The sequence below is a fragment of the Kogia breviceps genome, chromosome 9, assembly GCF_026419965.1.
Source record: "Kogia breviceps isolate mKogBre1 chromosome 9, mKogBre1 haplotype 1, whole genome shotgun sequence".
NCBI lineage: Eukaryota > Metazoa > Chordata > Mammalia > Artiodactyla > Physeteridae > Kogia > Kogia breviceps.
In genome coordinates, this window is record NC_081318.1 from 67,911,214 (window position 1) to 67,930,654 (window position 19,441).

Consider the following 19,441-nt stretch of genomic DNA (forward strand, 5'->3'; position numbering starts at 1 on the left):
TCCATTGACAGATGAATAGATAAAGAGGATGTGGTATATATACACTATGGAATATTATTCAGCCTTAAAAGTGAAGGAAATATGCCATTTGCAGCAACATGGATGGACCTAAAGATTATCATACTAAGTGAAGTAAGTCAGACAAAGACATATATCATATGAGATCACTTATATGTGGAATCTAAAAAAATGATACAAATGAACTTATTTACAAATTAGAAATAGACTCGCAGACATATAAAACAAATTTATGGTTACCAAAGGGGAAATGGGATAGGGAGAGATAAAGTAGGAGGGATTCAAATATACACACTACTACATATAAAATAGATAACCAACAAGGACCTACTGTATAGCACAATGGAAAAGAATCTAAAAATATATATATGTATATATATCTGGAATCACTTTGCTGTACACCTGAAACTAACACATTATAAATCAATTATATTTCAATAAATTTTTTAAAAAGTATTCATTATATGAATGTACCAAATTTATTCATCTAGTCTATTTATAGAATTTATATTTTATGCCTAATTTTTCATTATTAAAAAAATAATGCAATTGGACATTTTTGCATGTATTTTCCTGGCACATAATTATACATGTTATATAACTCTCTCTCTCTCTCTCTATATATATATATATATATATAAAACTATACATGCAATTGCTGGATTGTAGAGTACAGTTCACTATATGATGCCAAATTCCTCTTCACAATGAACTTACTTCAGTGAGCTTATTAAGTTTCTGCCCACATATTTCAGATTCTAGAACACTTAGCACATTCTCATGTGTTCCTTGGCCAGTTAGATATCCTTTCCAATAAGCTACTTATTTACATCATTTTTCCATGTTTCTACTGGGTTATTTTCATTTTTCTTTTTCATATATAGGAGTGTTCATATATGAATTTATTGCTTTAAGTATATCTCAGTTTTTGATGGTAACTTTATCATCAGGATTTTAAATTTTAATTTAAGTGTACGTTTTTATTTTATAATTTATTATACATTTTTAGTATCACATGCAATTCTAAATATCTCAAGAGACAGAAGTCTAGAAAATATAAATGTCCAAAGTGAATGAATCTTCTCTTGTATGGGTCATTTCTTACTTGACCTGTGACCTCTTAAAATTAATACTCAACAGATACTAGCTCTCAGTTAAAATTAAGGTTCACACTCTAGGGATCTATAATAGCATTTTTTCAACATAATGCAAATGAATATTCAAGATTGTGGTAAGAATTGGGACTATGAAGGAAAACTGGTTTCTAATATTGGCCTACTACACCATAAAAAAAATACCCAAGAACCATGCTTTAGGTTCTTTTGTTTCTAATATATCTTTTGTTTCCAATTGCTCCATAAGATGCTGCTCCAGAGATCGTCCACAGCAGATTCCTATGTTCAAAGATAACTACAGTTAAAAGGACTTTGAAGACCAACAGTAATATAGTCAAAGAACTAGCATGATTACACTCTTCTCATGTTAGTTTTAGGATATGAATATATATCTCCTGAGGAAAGTAAAAATAGAAAGTATGTGTATACAGAGATAGGAATACAGGTAAAAGCAATGGAAGACATATGTAAAAGTGGACAATCAACTACATTAGATTAAGATCCTGCCCTGTGGAACACAAACAAAATTTGTTAAATGAGGTGGCAGCTATGAAGGGAGTATAATTACTTGGCCTGCAAAATGTGTGTTATAATTAGGTGGCAGAGCACCATGAGGGATATTAAGTTGTCATGGTGTCAGATGGCAACAGATCAAGGAGTGAGAGAAAAGAAAAAGAACCACTAGAATAGCAGTAAGCCAAGAGATATGAATAGGAACCTCAGTTAATGACCAAGATACAGAGACAAGACAGATCATCAAGGGAGTTGATAAAATCTAGCCAGAGTAGATAAGGTGCAGATTTTCAAATCACACAGTCATCAAGTGACAAGTGCATGTCACTGTCATAGGTTCTGGGGAAAATAAACATGATTAGGCAGTGTTCTTGGATCTCAGTGACCTCACAGTCTATTTGGAAAGACAAATGTAAACACATTCACCTTTATATGAGGCACCCTGGTGAATAACCAGGCTTTGGAAGCACAAAGGTGGGAGTGATTCCTACTGAGAAGATTAAGAAGAGCTACAAAGAGGAAGTGCACAGTCCAAGTTTGACCTTGAATTACATGTTCACCAGGAGAGAGAGAACATGACAGAGGGCTTTCCAGGCAGCAGAAATATTGTGATCAGCAATCAAGAGATGATACAGGCAAAGAGGACGCTTGTGGGGTATGTCAGGAAAAGAAACCAGAATCTGGGCAAAAAAGAGATTGGTGCCTCGACAAGACATCTGAATACCAAGAAAAGAAGGTAAAGGGGGGCAGTGTCAGAGCTGGGTCTCCTTGTTAGTCTTGGTAATAAGATTTGATTCTTCAGTCATATGTGAAAATACATCCTCAGATGGGGAGGGGGGCGTGTCCTGGAACCAATCCCCAGTGGATACCCAGGGACAAGTGTATACTGTCATTACTTTTTTAAATATATATTTGTTCAGAGTCAGAAACAGACTTATAAGTGAGCCAGAAAAAAGATAGGAAAGCTTGACTTCAAAAGATGAACCAAGAGAGTTGAAAGACAGGGATCACTGCTTTTTATCTTCAGCCTATACAAGAGTGGAGAAGGAGGTAACGAGTGGGGTATGATGCTGGGAAAGACATTTTGGGTTTTGTTTGTTTTTTTCATTATTGTTTTAAGAGTTCACAAATTTCCTTCTCCAATCTCCTCCTTCCAAACCACTAAAGACTACTGTTCCTTTAATTGTGGAATCTCTGTGTTGTTTAATAAATATCTTCCTTTCTCACCTCCTTTCCTGACTAAATGCAAACACCTGAAACAGATTAAATGCACATCCTGCAATAGCTGTGTTAGATCCAAGGATCCCATTTATGTTATAACGTCATTTACAATACACTCTAAAAGCACCCAAAGAGATGCAACATATAGCCAAAGTTGTAACAAAGGGCTAGTAGCAGAAATTTAGATGATTTCAATAAACAGCCATATGATCAGAAAATTGTACCAAGAAATAAATAATTTGATGACATTGTTTTGATGACATCTTACTCATTTTCACCATCACAAACAAATGACAACAAGAAACAATTTCATTAACTATAGATATATGGAAAAAGCAGCTTTATATTTTCATGCTTAAATGATATATTCTAACAACGTGCCAGGTATTTCCTTCTGTGAGTATAAAGGACAGCATAATAAATACTTTAAATATCATCTATCATTTCTGTCATTTTAGAAATTGTGAAATTTTCTACCTTAAAGCACTTAGTTCAAAATGTTTTACATTTTAGGGGCTTCCCTGGTGGCGCAGTGGTTGAGAATCTGCCTGCCAATGCAGGGGATACGGGTTCGAGCCCTGACCTGGGAAGATCTCCACATGCCGCGGAGCAACTAGGCCCGTGAGCCACAACTACTGACCCTGCGCGTCTGGAGCCTTTACTCCACAACAAGAGAGGCCGCGACAGTGAGAGACCCGCGCGCCATGATGAAGAGTGGCCCCCACTCGCCACAACTAGAGAAAGCCCACGCACGGAAACGAAGACCTAACACAGCCAAAAATAAATAAATAAATAAAATTTAAAAAAAAAAGTTTTGCATTTTAGATCTCTAAGAGAGTAAATATTTTCTCACCAAACAAAAATGTCATTCATTCTTGATAATTCATTGCCTCTTTTGCAACATAACTGCTTTTTGGACAAAATCTGAACTCTGATAACAATCATATACATCTATACTTATCTCCCATTACTTATTTCTTTTATATGTGTGCATATTGCCTAATAATTTGGTACTCATGAAATTACCTTGTGAAGGGCAGACAAAAACTGAGATAAGTCAGGAAGAAAAAGAAAATGATTTTTAAATGGTATTTTGGCATCATTTTCTAAAGACAAATATTCTATTCTTTTTATTACACTGTAAAATTGGAAAGGTGAATCCTAACGGATGAGTATTCCAGTGAAACAACATTAATCTAGAGAAATGTTTAATTGGATGCTTTTACTGTTACTCATTTATCAGTTTTATAGTTTCAAATGGCATAGTTAAATGTTATTTACATTTAGAGGATCACATAAAATTATCTCATAAAATTATCTCCTTCCTTGAGTTTTTCCCCTCAGGATATTAAATTGTTCATGGACAGTGTCAGGGAATCTCTGAACAACCTGTTAATATGTGCAAAATTGTGTGACTATGTGTACAAACTTAGAAGAGAAAACTCATAGATTTTGTGACATTCTTTAAAGGTTCTAAGATTCTAAATATTGACATCAGCTGGGAATTTTAAATGATGCCATATACTTCCTTCATAAACAGTGAATGATACATTACATCCCTATATTAACTATATCCTGGTAAGAAAATGATTCTTAGCAGTGATGAAGGACATCATTACAGGGGAAATTCAAGCTCAGAATTCAAATTCAGGATGATTTTCCCACAATTTCATTTTATTTCAAAGTAGCTGGCATATGTATATAATTATAGGCCACTGAAATCCTTTGGCCACAATATCTAGTATATGACTCATATAAATGTATTGGGTTTTTCACTCTTTGTAGTTTTTATATGTTATATTTCTCAGGCTCTGAGGCAGCCAATAAAACGTACAAAAATATTTCTGCTCAGTTATACTTTCAAATAAGTGTATTAAATAGATTTTATAAGAATATATACTTAAATGTTTAACTTTCAGCATAATCCATATTTAAGAAATTTGTGATATGGTTTAAAAAATAAAAACAGTAAATGATCAATAAATAGAAAAATATAAAAATAGGTAACAATCATGAAATGCTCTCTATAACCTAGGTACATGTTTAACCCTTTACATTTACTTAGTGGTTATAACAACTTTCTGGTAAGATAATATTATTTCCATATTTCATATAAGAAAACTGAGATGAAGAGTTTAAGTTATTTGCCTCGAGTCACACGATTAATGAGTGATGGAGCCAGAATTCAAATGCATGGGGACCAATGGAGGAACCTCCTCTCAGCCAACTGTAACCACTAAATTTTACTGCTACCTTATTTATAGACTAAATATTTTATTTTATATTTAGAAGTCTGGGATTCAATGGGGGGAAAAAGCAAAAGGAAACTAATGGGTCCGCATCACTTTTCTTTACAAATTCGTCTTTTTTTTTTTTTTTTTTTTTAACATATAGTGCAGTTGTATCTCCTCACTCACCTTTACAGTTTTTGTATATTTGTGTTTTATTTCAACCACTTTAGTTCTATTGCCTTAAATGGATTACACAGGTCACAAAAATCATTAAATTTACTTTTGTTTTTTTCTGTGCTTTCCCTTAGGGAAGATTATTTAAAATAATTTTCAGTAGAACTCATTTTCTATTAGACACTACAAGAGGTGATGATAAGAGCACTAGCACAGAGTCAGGAAATGCAAACCTGCTCATGGCACTGAGCCTTAAGGAAATGCTTAAATTATTTTAATAAAATTATTCTTTATTTTTATTTGATGGTCCAGAAATGGTAAACCACTTTAAATCACACTTCTTTTAGTTTTAGTGAAGTTGTGAAACTTTTAATATTTATTAGACATTTGTAATTTTTTGTACATATGTGAATTGGCTCTTCTTTTACACTTTGTCCATTTTGCCACCAGGATGCTGTTTTCTTAATATTTTATACTAGGTATTAATCATTTGTGTCTCATGTGTTGTAAGTATTTCTCTCATTTAAATTTCAAAAATACTAGGTATAGTTTGCAATTATAGTAAAAGGAAAAGAACTAGATCATTCGGTGGCAGGGTTCTATGGTCTGGGAACATAAGGACCTAAGGGAGCCACCTGACAGACTTTGGGGGGTCTTTGCTGTCATTTGGGGAGACAGCTGAGCAATGGGTGCTGAAAGGACAGCTCCAACCTGCTCCACTGCAGTGGTACAGCACCTCTGCGGGGAGTATCCCCCTCGAACCCTCACCCTGTGTGGACCACCTTCCAGGCTGAAGGGGATGCTAAAGGATATAAAGTCAAGGCGAAGGATGAACCACAGAGAAGATATATAAGGTTACCTGCTAAACCTGCTCCTTCAAAGCCAGAGCCCAAGCCTCAAAAAAAAAATAAATAAATAAAACAAAACTAATATTTTCTCTATTAAAGTTACATATTTTAGAATTTAATATAAAACTAAAATTTCACAACATACTATTTAATATGAGAAAATGGGAAAATCAAACCCAAGAGGATTGATATTTACTACATACTTATGGTTGTATAAAAACTTTAAGAATATTATAATATGAATCAAAATATAATTTTAAAGTTTGAGATAGCATATGTCAAAATTAAAAAGATACTAAATTAAAAGTGGGACATTGACTTTGCAAAATTAAAGTTATTTAAGAATTTTTCTTATTTTAATTTGGCTACAGAAGTTATTTTATAATCATCTTTATTTTATATAATAGATATGTTTTTGTAGGTATTCCTACTTGCTCTTAAATCACTTAAATGACAGACTATATATATATATATATATATATATATATATATATATATATATATGTATTCTTAAAATGCTAGGAGGGAAATACAAATAGAGAGAGTTATGTATGCCTGGTCATGAGAGAAAAGGTTTCACAAAAAACGAGGTATTTGATGCTGGAGAGGGTGTGGAGAAAAGGGAACACTCTTGCACTGCTGATGGGAATGTAAATTGATACAGCCACTATGGAGAACAGTATGGGGGTTCTTTAAAAACCTACAAATAGAACTACCATACGACCCAGCAATCCCACTACTGGGCATATACCCTGAGCAAACTATAATTCAAAAAGAGTCATGTACCACAATGTTCATTGCAGCTCTATTTACAATAGCCAGAACATGGAAGCAACCTAAGTGTCCATCAACAGATGAATGGATAAAGAAGATGTGGCATATATATATATACACACACACACACACACACACACACACACACAATGGAATACTACTCAGCCATAAAAAGAAATGAAACTGAGTCATTTGTACTGAGGTGGATGGACCTGGAGTCTGTCATACAGAGTGAAGTAAGTCAGAAGGAGAAAAACAAATACCGTATGCTAACACATATATATGGAATCTAAGAAAAAAACAAATGTCATGAAGAGACTAGGGGTAGGATGGGAATAAAACACAGACCTACTAGAGCATGGACTTGAGGATATGGGGAGGGGGAAGGGTAAGCTGTGACGAAGTGAGAGAGTGGCATGCACATATATACACTACCAAACGTAGGGTGGATAGCTAGTGGGAAGCAGCCGCATGGCACAGGGAGATCAGCTAGGTGGTTTGTGACCACCTAGAGGGGTGGGATGGGGAGGGTGGGAGGGAGGGAGATGCAAAGGGAAGAGATATGGGAACATATATATATGTATAGCTGATTCACTTTGTTGTAGAGCAGAAACGAACACACAATTGTAAAGCAATTATACTCCAATAAAGATGTTAAAATAATAATAATAATAAGGTATTTGAGCAGAATACTTAGAGAAGCACTAGGAACTAGCCAGGCTGAAGGAACAATATATATAAAGACAGAAAAACACGTGTATTATCTAAGGGTGTTATAAGACAGTTAACAGGACTAAAGAGAGGCTATGCACAAAGTGGTGATAGATGATAATGGGGGAAAAAATGGAGTCAGAAACCAGGCAGAGGCCTTAAGATGTTACTCTTTGGGCAATCGGTAACTCTTATAAAAATATAAGCAGGAGAATTTCATGGTTTTTTTCGTATTCCAGACAGAACTGTGCTGGCAATGAAAATAGAAAGGTGAGCTAGAGGCAGAGCTGCTGGTGAGGCAGCTTTGCAGGGGTACAAGTAGAGGTATGTTAGGGAGAGACACAAAAGTCATTGTGGTGGGCATGAAGAGGAAATGGCAAATTCTAGAGATATTCTAGAGCTAAATCTGTAAAGAACTGATGACCTATTGATGAAATAAAAGATGATCACAAACAACCCAGGTGAATAGTAATTCCATTAATGGGACTCTGGAAAAGCAATGGATTTGTGTTATGGTTAATAAAATGACTTTAATGAAATTACCTTATATTTTTGAGACCTGTGAGTTCCCGTCTTTGCTTATTTCCAGTCCGTTTCTCCTACTACAGTTCCTGGCTCCCTTGCTACCTGAGTTTAGCAAAACATGACATAATTCCCATTCAGAAACCAGCTCACACAAGAAAGTCAGAAAAACTAGTTTCAATTAAGTTTAGAATACAGATGGCACCTAACTTTTTAGTTATATTTGAATTTATTGGGCTCTCCCTTAGATATAATAAGTCCATTTCTAAAAAGTAAAATGAGTAGTTGTCAAAGAAATTGACAGTCATCAAAATAAATCCAGTCACATGCAGAATGTTCCACAAATATTATTTTAAGTCTTCTGAAGAGCATCCTCAAATAAAACGACTTTCATTCATTCATTCATTAGTAGTAAATAATCTTCTTGATTGACAGAGATGGAGACTGTCATGTGCTAGTACTAACTTTTGAGCTACAACATTATACAAAGCTTGTGGAAAGTAAGCACAAATAGGAAGTCTAAATTATTTTGTAATAATTATGAATAATATAATAAGTATTAAGCCTTAAAATCATGTATGAAAGTAGCTCAAATGGAGTTAAATAATGATTTTGATAGGGCAATAGTTCTCAACCTGTGACAATTTTGCCCCTACGAGATAATTGGCAATGTTTGGAGAGAGTTCTGATTAAGACTGTGGGGTGGGTGTGGGGACACTATTGGCATCTAGTGGGTAAAGGCCAGGGATGCTACTACACACCCAGCGTTGCACATGACAAGTCCCAAAGAATTATCTGGTCCCCAATTTGTTTTTATATATGTAGGTTAGGAACTTTTCCTATCCTTCCTTTTTTAAAAAAATTATTTATTTATTTATGTTTGGCCATCTTGGGTCTTCGTTGCTGTGCACGGGTTTCCTCTAGTTGCAGCGAGCAGGGGCTACTCCATTGCAGTGCGTGGGCTTCTCATCGCGGTGGCTTGTCTCTGTTGAGGAGAATGGGCTGTAGGCACATTGTCTTCAGTAGTTGTGGCACGTGCCCTCAGTAGTTGTGGCTTGCAGGCTCCGGAGCACAGGCTCAGTAGTTGTGGCGCATGGGCTTAGTTACTCTGCGGCATGCGGGATCTTCCAGGACCAGGGCTTGAACCCATGTTCCCTGCATTGGCCGGCTGATTCTCAACCACTGTGCCACCAGGGAAGTCTTAGCCCCAGATGTTACTAGTAGCAAGGTTGAGAAATCCTGTTACAAAGCACTGCAATGTAAACTGGTGCTTTTTACCTATTGATATGCATAATCCTAGGTGAATTACTATTTTTATGATGCTGGTGACTATTTTATAGGCCACTTAATTATTTGAAGAGAGTGGTCCTGTTTCTTAATGCAGTCACATAAATTTATGAAATACTTTCAGAAAATACCCATTTTCTACTTAAACTGTCTTTCTGAAATGTCATGTATCTTGGGTTTCAAGCACTTTAAGAACTAATTTCCAGCAGCATAAAGAATATATTAAGGCCAACATTTTTTGGCTTACACTTAAAAAAAAATAATACATTCTTGAAATGTGTTTTATTTTATAAGATGGTACTTGCTAAATTACTCGTTAAATTTAAAAAGTGACTGTGCTTTTTGAAATTGGAACACTAATTTTTCAAAGTCATTTGCTTAACAGTGTTTGTGAAAAACAATAAAGCTCTGAATATTTATAAATTATTAAAAGCAAATGTAATTAACCTAGATAAATATCTGAAATGAATCATATTTTCTCCTTTACTTTTAATAGAATATGAAACTAACTTAGGCTTCTGTTTACTCCTTTGAGAATCATCCTTATTAATAATACCAGCAGAGATGAGGAAATACAGTTTCTTAGGATATACACACAATAAACACTAGCACTGAGTCCTTGACTGATGTCTAATTCTGAGATATCTGCCAAAACAATCAAATCAGCTATCCAGGTATCATTAACAGAATAATAAGTAAGGTATCATCAACAAAGGATACTGCAGCGTTTCTGAGGCGTTACCCCTTGGATTCATAGCTGATTTCAAATTTTACACAACGTGATGTAGTAACAAATTATGAGATTTGGAATCAGACAGGTCTGGATTGAATTCTGTCTTTAACATCTCTGCATCTCCGTTTCATCAACATGTAATCTCCATGTCACTGGACTTTGTTCTGGCTCTAATCTGACCAAGAACCCTCCTGAGGTCAGTCTTTCACTGACAATATGTGAACCATATGGAAGGTTTTGTGATAAAATACAGAAGAAACTACTGCACACATTTTCCTTTAACCTCCCCTTGGCCACTGCCCCTTCTGTAGCTCCCCATGCTTACTGGTCCCCTCTGTGATGGATTCTCACCTTAGAGACCTTGTAGGCACAGCAGCTCTGGCTCTGCTCCCAACCTCATGCCTTCCTCCCATCTTCCTTTAACTCTCCACTTTACCTTTGTGAACCATTTCTCTTCCCTTCAAATTCTCTATTTTTCCATTTTCCGGTCTCCCTCTTTAGAAGTGGGGAAGAGGGTAAATCCTCCCTTATATGTGATATGAGAAAACAGTACCTACCGCAAGAGATTCTTATGAAATTAAAGTGAAACCCTAAGAATCTACCATGGTCTCTGCTGCATATTGCAGCACTCAGTCAATGTTAGTAAACTGTTAGTTCCTTGCTTTCTTGCACAAATGCAAATTCCAGATACCTTAAGGAAGATGAAGACATAAAACAATTCCATGAAGACACTGAAAAAGGAAATCCTCTGTGTCTTTGAGATAAAGATAGAACATTTTTATCAAACTGCAAGGACAGTCCTGCTAGATATTATAATCTAAAAATTATCAGAATTCTTCATAACTTGATGTTATAAATCCTTGCGATGGCAATCACTAAAATAACCAAACCCACAGAGATGAGCAATGCAATCTTGTCAATGGGAATATTATATACAAAGAAAAAAAAATCATGTTCCTCATCAAAACGAGTAATGAAAAACTAAAAAGAGCCCATGTAATTCTTGGAAAATGCAATTAATAATTCAGTCTTGGTTTTTATTTCACATTAGGGCCCACCTTAGAGACTTTGAGACTTTATCATGTTTTGACAATTAAATACTTAAGGCTTAACTGGGTCCATAATTTCCTGTGTATTTTAAAATTTAAAGGTTTTCTTTTTTCTTTTACTAACTCATTTTATCACAATTTTGTAATTGAGCATACATTCCTCCCAAAAGAAAACATTCTTTCCTCTTGTAGGAAAATGTTTAAGCTGCAATGCTATTTCATAGTGTTGTTATCAATGCCCATTCTTAAATGAATCAATCAATTCATATCAATTGAGTACTTCACTCTGAAAAAATAAGATCAATCATCTCAATAAAAGCTTTTCTGAAAGTTTATTCTCATTGAATTATATAGAAGTAGTTCGTTAATAGCAAAGAATATATACATATATTTACTGTACATGGGCATTTCTCTGTTCCATGCCTAATTTATCTTTGAAACAATTATATACACAAAATATATTCATATTTTTAAATTAATTATGCTTTACATTTATAATAATTTACTTGTATCTAGTCACTATCAATGGATCATGACACAACAATAAACAAACAAGAGATAACCCACTAATGCTCATGCTATGTCAGATTTAGTTTATGATTTGGGAGACAATATTAAATAATATTTTTTATAATCTGGCACTTATATTACACGCTCTTTGACTGTTCTTCCACCTCTCTATTTTCTAATTTCCTTTATCAACTTTACTTCCTTTATGTAACACCTTGACCCAGAGTTGGATCTTGGGGGTCTTGGCTTTACATACTTTTTCCCTGAGTGACCTCACTCACATCTATGGATCCACTGGCACCTATATAAAAAAGCCTTCTAAACTTATCTGAACCCCTAATTCTCACCTGACATCCAAGCCCACAGAGCCATATATTAAACTGAGATTTTCACCTAGGTATCCCACAGATAACTTATACGAAGTGCTCTCTCCACTCCCCTGTTTAATCCCATATTGCAGCTTCCTATAACCTGCGCTGTAGGTACACAAGCAATTTTGTGGACATTGAATAAATGAATGAAATGAAATAAACACATGAAATAATGAGTTAATTATTTAGAAAGTACTTTGGCCTTCTATTGAGAATATTTTCCCTACCATTTTTGAAAAAACTTTTCCCATTTTCTCTAATTATGGAAATCCTGACATAGACTAACTTAAGTCTGACCTTCTTGAGAAAATTTGTCTCTAGTTTCCAAGATTAACCTTATTCTGATTTACTATCCTTAAGGTCAGTCCCATACAGCTTATTATGTATTTATAAGTGCTTGCTCTTCTCTGCTTTTAGTAATGTTAATATGCCTAAACGCTTGGTATGCTAATACTGTCTAGAATTTGGACTCAGAAGGATTAGGCTTCCTGTTTTTTATAAAACATGCTTAGTATAGTGCTGAAAAAAATTCTTGGAACACACAGATCACCCATCTATCAAATAACAAGCATTCAGTGAGCCTTTACTAAGTGCCCAGCACTGTTTAGATTTTGTGAAAATATTAACATATTTATTTTAATTGCTACGTATGAGAAGATATAAAGATGGATGGCATGGTGCAGACAACAGCTGATCATTATCAAAAGGAATTTTAATGTTTACCCATTTAGTTTCTGTACTTTTACCTTAAATGACCTTTACAAGTTTGAAATGTTAACATTCTCTAACGCTTTTTGCTAAAACGTCTATCATGGATATGGCACTTTGCCAAAAATAAGCTATCATCAAGACAGGACTGAGATTCTCAAGAACATTCACCGCCCTAAGTTCTTTGCGAAGCAAAGGGCAAATGGTGACTCATTAGATCTAAAAATAAATATGAGTTTGCAAAGGATGAAGAGTTGAGCATCATAACTCATTTCTGCAGTTTAATAGAAGAACTATCATTTATTAATCTGCTCATATTGTTCATTACACATGCTACCTATAAAGTATACCTATTTTTTCCAATGAAATGCTGATTCTAAATAAGAAAATGGTAGAACCAGGGTAAGAAATACATGATATACCTGCTACCACTAGCCACTCAAACAGCCAAGATAATAAATAAATAATTAAAATATTTTACTGTTGAGCCAAGAGGCAGGCCAGACATTTCCTCCGTACAAAGCACTGGAGGCAAATACTACCAGTTGATTAATGTTGGCATATGTAATGAAACCTATTCCTTACCTGCTCTAAAATCACAGAATTTACAGGAAGTAGCTAGACAACATGTCTGTCATATATTGTATTATACTCCAAATGCCCAGTACAGTTACTGATTTAGGGTAGGTACTAGATAAATGTTTGTTGAATGAATAATATAATTACCGGTGAATATTTCTATAGTAGTGACAACATCATCACTGTTTAAAGAGCCCAAGTGGCTCCAAAAATTCTGAAAATGAACTTTGCGTGTTTTGCTGCCATTATTTTCAGAATTGTGCCCTCTATAGGTGCCTTTTCTCTAAGACTATTCTAGCCTCATTCCTAGCTCCCAGTAAAGAAACCTTATTAAAATATTCACATGTTATAAATAATACATATTTCTTTGAGAAGCTTCTTCAACTTTGAAATAGCCAATATTAAAGGCATTAAGAATTCAACATTTTATTTGATAATCAACAGAGTAGGAATACAACTATTTAGTGACAATCGTAACACAGTAAAATGCAATCCCTTGCCTCTAATGCCAAAATGTAAGTTCAAAAAAGTAATCAAAGAGTAGAATCAACTACAAGAATTGACTCATGTAATGGAAAATTCAAATCACCCTCAAAGAAATGTACCCTGGCTCAGCAATAGAACTTTCTAAAATCTCTGTTAAACTTCTTAGGAATAAAATATAATCTTCAGGAAGTTCTTGTTTTGGAAATTACTTTTTGGCACATAAGGTAAACACAGCCAGCACCTCTTTCTATTACCCCTCTGCAGTCTTCCATTCAAATATGCACTCGCTCAATTTAGCCATCTTTACTTGTTCTGGTACAAAGGACAAATAAAAATTTTCACATTTGTTCTTTATCATGAAAGTATCCTGCTTAGTAGTACCATAATTAACATCTTAAAATATTTAATGTATTAACACCCTATACTCTGATCACAATGACAAAGTAAATAGATAAGGCAGGAAGATAATAAAGCTGGTATAAATTTAGAACGTTACTCAAGTACAGCAAATAGTAAAAGTTCAAACACATTACTTTTTTGTTAAACAATATACCTATGGGGCTTCCCTGGTGGCGCAGTGGTTGAGAGTCCGCCTGCCGATGCAGGGGATACGGGTTTGTGCCCCGGTCCAGGAAGATCCCACATGCCGCGGAGCGGCTGGGCCCGTGAGCCATGGCCGCTGAGCCTGCGCGTCCAGAGCCTGTGCTCCGCAACGGGAGAGGCCACAACAGTGAGAGGCCCGTGTACCACACAAAAAAAAAAAACAACAATATACCTATGATTTTGATGGGAAATGTTTCAAACGGAAAGAACAAACATCACCAATCTAGTATCAACTGTCCCAATCCACTTTTTATATATATTCTTTATATATACACATATGCACATGCTTATATATACACACATATGCATACACACGTTTATATATACATACATATGCATACGCACATGCTTTTCCATGACATGTACGTGTACAATAACATAGTTAATTTTGAGCTCCACTATTTCTAGGCAGTTACCCTTACAGTCCAAAATTATAGATTCATTATTACTGAAGATTCTGAATCGAGTGAAAATTATTTAAGAGTCATTAGGTTTCTTTAAAGAAATATAATTGGTAGAATTCAGTAATGGCAGTATTTATGTATTCTATTAGTAAGTTAATTATAAATGATTACATAGGTGGTTAGAACACATATATAGAATAATGATATTTATTAAGTAGTCAAAATGTGAAAAAAAACAATACTGAGTTACTAAGAATGAATCAAAAACATACAGTGGTGATTTAAAAATATTTTTAGTAATAGTATTTTTTTCTTTGAATAAAATTCTACTAGTACAGTTAATGTATCAGAGGTTGAATTTCTCTAGTTAAAGATAAAGAGATGTATCCAGTTACCCTGCCATATGCGCGCACGCACACACACACACACACACACACGTTTGTCCTTGAGAAATCTGTTTTGAAAATGCTGAAAAAAATAAGGACCTGAGTTCCTCTGCTCTATCTCTTTAGTTGCCTCATCCACTTCTCTTTAATCGGGATTTATTTTATCACAACTGAACTCATGGATCATTTCAGTGGACATGCATTCACTATGACACACTTTTTGTGGAGAAAAGTTAGTTGATACAGCTTAGCACTGGAAACAGGATATATTTTCCACGTTTCAAATTCAATCCATTAAGGTAAACAATATAAACATACTGTTTTCATTCACTTGTCTTACTATATCAGATATGATTAATGTATGAGAATTCCAATTTTCTTATCTACAAAATCTCGCCATGAGATTATAATGAGGAAAAATACTACACTACTTTAAAGTGCAGTAAATAAAATACTATTAATATATAATACTAAATATTAACATATATGATACTATGTACACATATATATGATTTTTTAAAAGTAGGAGAGTATTGCTACAAAAGATAGTCATCTGAAATATGGCTTTTTTTCAGTAAAAACTGAATAAAAGTAACAATTGCAACAAAACTTACTGTACCCTGAGCTTGGAGGCATTATCCATAATCAACCCCCCCACATAGATTTATTATTAGATACAATAAAAAACTTAGATCACACAGTCCCCTGCATGGAAATTTTCAAGTTGTTCCTCTAAAATAAGTATGAGGAAAAAATAGCTCTGCAATATCTTCCCTTCCCAAACTCTTTTTTCATCTTGTTAGATTTAGGAAAAATAATTAAACAATTAGATATTTTGCATAATTCCATAAGCATCTTTGCATGGTAAGGGATTTTTCTTCTGTTTGGGAAAATAATACTCATTCATTATCTACAGAGGAGTTCGATGTGTCATTAAGAATTTCAGTGTGATGGGGTCAAAATGAATTTCCCTGAAATCCAGGACAGCATAAAAAGAATAAGAAAATTTAACAACAGTTCAATCAATGTCGTATTACAAGAAGTGATTATAAAAAAATGAAGCTGTCTCTACAAGCCACAGACAAAATAAGTCCGTTCCTCTAAAACTATTTATCATCTAGGACCTTCTATTCTTTTTCAGACATCCTCATTGAATGCCAAATGCTGTTTCTTTTATTTTGGAAGGGAAATTCTGCTTCCTGTATCTGCTTGTACCTTAAAATCTAGAAATACTTTATTCACTTTTTAGAAGTCATCATGCTTTTTTTTTTTATTAAACCAAAGATAACTCAACAGTATATATTTGAACTATACCAATTTGCACCCCTCTGCAAAACAAAAAAGCTTCTGGTAACTACTGGTCAGTATAATGTCTTATGTTTTCACATTTACTTATTTGTAAAAATAAATAATGCAAAACCATCAAGACCACCATCAATCTTGTTGCTCAATAATTGTCAATAAAGTTCATTATGAAATTTATGTGAATTAATATGTGCATACATGCTAAATGTTAGATTTTACACACACATACTATATCCTTATCTCAAAATGACCTGTATTAGGATAGAAAGAAGTGATCTTTCCTAATACACTATTAAGCATCATTCAAGTAAATAATATGACCTTTATAACTATCATGGCTACATTTTTGCCTTGAGTACTAAGAGTCAAGCTAGAACTCAACCAACTTTCCTAAACTTTCCTAAACAAGCTAGAACTCAACCAACTTTCCTATTTCTTAGGTTTTCATGCTTATTTACATCAGTTCTACCAAATCAGTTTTATATTGTTGTTTTCTTAAATTATAAGTTGTAACAAATTCAACTCAATATAACTTACTTGCATTTCTGGACTTGTCTTTTGTGTACAGCTGATACTCAAATTGAACTATATGATGCTCTATAGTGTCATTCGATGACATGGGCATGTCTCCTTAACAGCCAGGCTACTTCAAGTCCACTATGCCTAGCACTACTATAGTACATTCAGTGTAAATATCTGTAATCAATTGAATCAAATCATAAATAAAATTTTAATCTATATCTCAAATTACTTTTCTCATACGCTGTGTATTATTTAACAAAGATTAGTAATTCCACCAAATTCTGTTTTCGAAAACAAAAACTAGTCAAGGTCTGCCATTTCAAGATCTCCATGTTTTTTTTGTGCTTAGAACTGTGCTTAGTGCTGGAAAGATAATAAGAAAACATTAATATTTTTAAATTTGTATGTGAAAAAAATATAGTCAAAGGACTTACATGACCACAGTTAATTAAGAGGGTTTTTTTCTTATGAAACGATGCTGGGGATGCTAGGGGAAGTTTCATAACTACTGAATATTGTCACTGAAGTCTCTGAGAATTCACATATATGTTTACCCTCTACAATATTATTGCTGAAATTTGGCCAAATTTTTTGGTCTCATTCCTACTTAAATATTCTTTTGAAAAATTCTGTTTTGGGCAATCACTCTGGCATTGCACTTCCGTCACCCTTGTGCACAGCTTGTGCTGGTCTGCATGTGTCAGTGGCTTATAACTTATATATAACTTCTTTTGCTTTGGAATGTTTTCCAGAAAAAATTAAGCGTATGATAGATGCTTAATGTTTATTTCCTAAGGTAACTTCAAATTTTAAAATTTTCCCAGGGGATAATTAAATAACTCTCCACAGTGCAGAGTTCTACAAATAACAGCCCCTTGAAGCTTTTGAAAATATGCTGATTTGTTATGAGGAAAAATCACATATAGGAGAATTAAATCAAAGCCCAGCTTTGAGGGACTGATTATCATTTTATGACTTTTTGTATCTCTAGTGCCTAGTTTATATAAGTATGTGTTCAAAAAAGAATTCATACTTGTGCCAATTTTTACAGAAGGGCAAAAATAGATTTTTCATTTTGCTTAACTTACAGTGACTTTGGAATTGTCCAATAAGAGGGGAAAAACGCCAATAATATTTTATCAGTGAGATATGAACATATACAAATACAGTCTGTCAATAAAAATTCTTTATGTCTGACTGTTAAACATATGAATATGTAAATCAAGCTAACCAGAAAAAATTCATGCCAATAATAATACAGAAGTTAACACTTCCACCTTTTTATTTTATCTGCATTTATAAATAGTAGTGCAGACTAAAACTTGTACCAATTGTTCCTTCTCTTTTCCAGTTGCTCTAATGTTCCTGCATTTAAGCTTTAAACTATGTCAGCAACTAGGTTAGTTATATGAGTACACACTTTACTGCATAGTTTATAAGTTGGTGGAAAGGCCTTATAAACTACACTTTTATTGGGTATAAAAAACTCAGAGATAGCTATTATTTATATTATGTGATCTATTAAAATATCTTACAAACTAATTTTGCTTTCCTCTTATTGAATTCGTCTTGTACCTTGCATATATTTTAGCTTAGGAGCTGTAGGTCATAAGATTACCCCCAGGCCATTCAACTTCATATCAAATGCCAACAACTATTTAAACATCACCATCACCAAAATAAAACCTACAGCTGTATAAATCATTCTATTTTCGGGCTCAAAAATCCATGCTTTCTTTGATAAGAATAAATGATATACTCACGGTCTCACGTTACCAGACAGAATAATGTACCATACAGATTCCTGATATATTTGTTTTTATTAAGGAAGTATTGTGTATCAAGGCTCACAGCTCAAGGAAATGTAATTCTTTCCAAATAATGACAAATAAAAATGATCTATATTAATGTGTTTCAAAATATTCGTGACCTGAGGTAAAGGATATTATCCTGTTTAGATATCTGATTTGTCTATGGTTAGCTAGCCACGCCTATCTAATGAGACAATTTAACATGATAAGCTTCCACTCTTTGCATCCAGTAAATGACTGTGGTCAGATATATCACTTGAAAGAGACTGTTTCTATCACTTCAGATGGGAGTTCACCCCCTAAGTATAAAACACTTAACTTTTTTCCAAGTTACTTGGATAGTTTATACTTCATCTTGTCAGAACATCTAAAATAATAATTTCGTTCTATCTAAGTATTTATGTCTTTAGAAGGTTCTAATACAAATGGCCAAAACTTTTTTTTTAATATGCAATGACCTAGGGCTATAAAGTCCAAAGAATATGCCTATGATCTTGAACATTTATGTTAGTAAACGAACTTGTAAAACTCCTTTCTTTTATCCAACAAAAGTGTTTACA

At 34.0% G+C, this 19,441-nt stretch overlaps 1 protein-coding gene across 10 annotated transcripts in view; it reads right to left on the bottom strand.

Moving 5' to 3' along the window:
• The window catches only part of DGKB (diacylglycerol kinase beta), a 796,780-nt gene that overhangs the window by 663,223 nt on the left and 114,116 nt on the right, over window positions 1–19,441 (bottom strand). The window contains exon 2 of one of the 10 annotated variants that reach the window (XM_067042591.1): window positions 8,149–8,232. The exons of the other annotated variants lie outside the window; for them this stretch is intronic. The gene's annotated coding sequence lies outside the window, so the exon portion shown is untranslated. The remainder of the gene's footprint in view (window positions 1–8,148; window positions 8,233–19,441) is intronic. 10 annotated transcript variants of the gene reach the window in all.